Here is a 3768-nt window from a genome sequence, read left to right as displayed (position 1 = left end):
CCAAGTTAACCTTTAATAGACTGCAGAGAGCTCTCCAAAAACGTGAGGTAAATTGTACTCCACGGTCAGAGACGATATGATGTGGGAAACCATGAAGACGGAAGACTTGGTATAAAAAGATCTTTGCCAACTCAGGAGCGGAAGGCAGACCAGGCAATGCGATGAAGTGAGCCATTTTAGAGAACCGATCTACAACAACCAAGATGACAGAACAATTCGAGGAACAAGGTACATCAGTGATGAAGTCCATAGCTATAAAACTCCAAGGAACGGAAGGTACAGGCAGAGGATGCAGGAGACCGGAAGGAGGCTGCCTAGGAACTTTATTCTTAGCACAAGAAGGACAAGAAGCGATGAATTTGGTGACGTCTTGTCGGAGAGATGGCCACCAGTAGTGCCGAGAGATAAGAGAAAGTGTTTTCTTGACTCCTACATGTCCTGCAATTTTGGAGGAGTGACCCCAACGTAAAACTCTCTCCTTGTCTTGATTAGCCACAAGAGTCTTGCCAGGAGGAGTTGAGATCACTCTTAGAGGAGCAAGAATGACGATCTTCGTAGGATCAATGATGTGAGCCGGAGAATCCTCAATGTCCTGAGGCTGAAAGGATCTCGAAAGAGCATCTGCTTTGACATTCTTATTTCCGGGTCGGAAATGAAGCTCAAACTCAAATCGTCCGAAGAATAAAGACCATCTGGCTTGTCGTGGATTTAGTCTTTGGGCTGACTGAATATAGGCCAGATTCTTGTGGTCTGTGTAAATGGTGAATGGATGGAGAGACCCCTCAAGAAGATAACGCCATTCCTCCAAGGCTAGCTTGATAGCCAATAGTTCCTTATCCCCTATAGAGTAGTTACGCTCAGGAGCGGAAAAAGTTTTAGAAAAGGTCACCAAACGTCCGGACGAAGATCTTTGCAAAAGTACTGCTCCAGCTCCAATAGAGGATGCGTCGACCTCAAGGACAAACGGTCTATTAGCATCAGGACGATGAAGCACAGGGGCCGTAGCGAAACTTTGTTTAAGGGACAGAAAGGACTCTTCAGCCTCAGGGGTCCAAAGACCGGAATTGACTCCCTTGCGAACTAGGGCAGAGATAGGCTTGGTCATGGAAGAAAAATGAGGAATAAATTGTCTATAGTAATTGGCAAAGCCAAGAAAACGTTGGATTGCTTTTGTTCCAAGAGGACAAGGCCAATTCAGGACAGCCGAAACCTTCTCTGGATCCATCTCTAAGCCAGATCTTGAGACAATATACCCAAGGAAGGGAAGAGAAGATTGTTCAAAGACGCACTTCTCAATCTTAGCGAACAGATGATTCTCTCTTAGCCTTTGCAGAACTCGGCGGACATCTCGCCTGTGAGTGGAGAGATCCGGAGAAAAGATGAGAATGTCGTCAAGGTAAACCACGACTGAGGAGTAGAGAAGATCCCGAAATACATCGTTCACAAATTCCTGGAAAACCGCGGGGGCGTTGCAGAGACCAAACGGCATAACCAAGTATTCGTAGTGACCGTCACGAGTATTGAAGGCAGTCTTCCACTCGTCGCCTGCACGAATACGAACCAGATTGTATGCGCCACGTAGATCTAATTTGGTAAAAATTTGCGCACCCCGCAGACGGTCGAAGAGTTCCGGAATGAGTGGCAGAGGATATTTGTTCTTCACCGTGATGTTGTTTAAGCCTCGATAATCAATGCAGGGGCGGAGAGAACCGTCTTTCTTCTTCACGAAAAAAAACCCTGCTCCAGCCGGTGAAGAAGACTTGCGAATGAATCCTTTAGCAAGATTTTCTTGAATGTACTCAGACATAGCTTGAGTCTCAGCAGGAGAGAGAGGATAGATTCTGCTCCTGGGCGGATTAGTTCCTGGCACGAGATCTATGGGACAATCATAGAGACGGTGAGGCGGAAGGCCCTCAGCCTCCTCTTGTTGAAGACATCAGAAAAAGCGCTGTAGACACAGGGTAAAGCGGGAAGAGAAGAGGAAGGAGAAGAATTAGAGGAAGACCCCACAGGATGCACCGGCAGCAGACAACGTTCCCGACAAAGCTCACCCCAGCGCAAGATATTGCCATTGCGCCAATCTAAAACGGGCTCGTGGAACCGTAACCAAGGAAGACCTAAGAGCATAGGATGAGACAGACCCGCTAAAACATAAAATGCAATTCTCTCCTTGTGCAGAGCCCCAACTTGAAGTTCCACCTCAAGTGTTACTTGAGTAATGGTCTCTTGTAAAGGTTTACCATCCACAGATGCAAGAACCACAGGAGCCTCTAAGGTTTTGACTGGAATGGAGAATTTCAAAACCTCTTCCAACCTGATAAAATTCCCTGCTGCGCCCGAATCCACATACGCATCTAGAGAAATGCCCTTGCCCGCAATATGCAAAAGAACGGACAAAGTAAGGGGTTGAGAGGAATCACATACACCTAGGGAGGCCTCTCTTACCTGACCTAGGCGGAGGAGTTTTCCGGACGTTCAGGGCAAGAGCGCAACAAATGAGCAGAACTTCCGCAGTAAAAACATAACCCCTGAGTGCGCCTCTCTTTACGACGTTGTTCGGACATCTTAAGACGGTCCACTTGCATAGGTTCTGGTGCGGACGCCTGAGAGGAGGTTCTAGGCTGAGGACTGAGTGGCTTAAGGGTGGCAGAAGAAGGGCGAAGAGATCTCCGCTTGCGGGCGCGTTCTTGGAACCGAAGGTCAATACGGGTAGCTAAGGAAATTAATTCCTCCAAAACAGTAGGGGTGTCCCGACCAGCTAACTCATCTTTTATGCGCCCAGAGAGCCCCCGCCAGAAAGCACCCACCAACGCTTCATTGTTCCAGCCCAAGTCAGAGGAGAGGGTGCGGAACTGAATAGCGTACTGGCCTACGGATAACGATCCCTGATGGAGAGAAAATAGAGCTTCAGTTGTAGAGGCCAGACGTCCAGGTTCGTCAAAGACAAGACGGAAAGTCTCCAAAAATTCAGACAACCGGGAGACTAGGGGATCGTCTCTCTCCCAGAGTGGGTTAACCCATGCCAAGGTGTCACCCTCCAGATGGGAAATCAAAAACGCAACTTTGGACCGATCCGTCGGGTAATGCTGGGGCAGAAGCTCAAAGTGAAGACGGCATTGGTTTAGAAATCCTCGGCAGGACTTAGGATCCCCATTGTACCAAGGCGGTTTAGCCAAGCGGGGTGGAGAGGGGGACGCAGGAGCAGACGTAGAAGCGGCTGTCTGGATGGAAAGCAGCCGGTCGTCAATAGAAGACATATAACTAAGTATATGGGCCTGGGTGTCACGCTGCTGAGCTAACTCTTGCTGTAAGCCAACGAGTAGAGCGGCGTTGCCAGGATCGGAGGACTGGAGCGTGGACAAGCGAGAATCCATAGCTTTCATGAAAGACATCATGCGGGACTGATTCTCTCGCAAAAAGAGTAGCTCTTTCTGCGCAGCAGAGGCCCCAGCGGGGTCCATGGCCTTTGCTTTCTGTAAGTACTCGGGCAGAAATCCGAGAGTGGACCCTAGAGCCCCCGGGGTCGAGCGGACTAGATGGAATCACCCCCTATACAGGGAGTGTTAGGAGCAGGACCTCGAGGGAATGGAGACACAACAGCTAGAGCCAAAGGGGCGACCCAAGATAAAGAAGGAAACCACAGGCTATAAGGATGGCAGGGAATAATAGGAAAACAAGACTTAACTGAAAATGACTGGAACACGGAATGGCAGAACACAGCAGGAACACGGACTGACAGGGTACAGCAGGAACACGGACTGGCAGGAC

The sequence above is a fragment of the Ranitomeya imitator genome, chromosome 3 (genome assembly GCF_032444005.1).
Source record: "Ranitomeya imitator isolate aRanImi1 chromosome 3, aRanImi1.pri, whole genome shotgun sequence".
Classification (NCBI taxonomy): domain Eukaryota; kingdom Metazoa; phylum Chordata; class Amphibia; order Anura; family Dendrobatidae; genus Ranitomeya; species Ranitomeya imitator.
Note: the sequence above shows the minus strand (reverse complement) of the source record.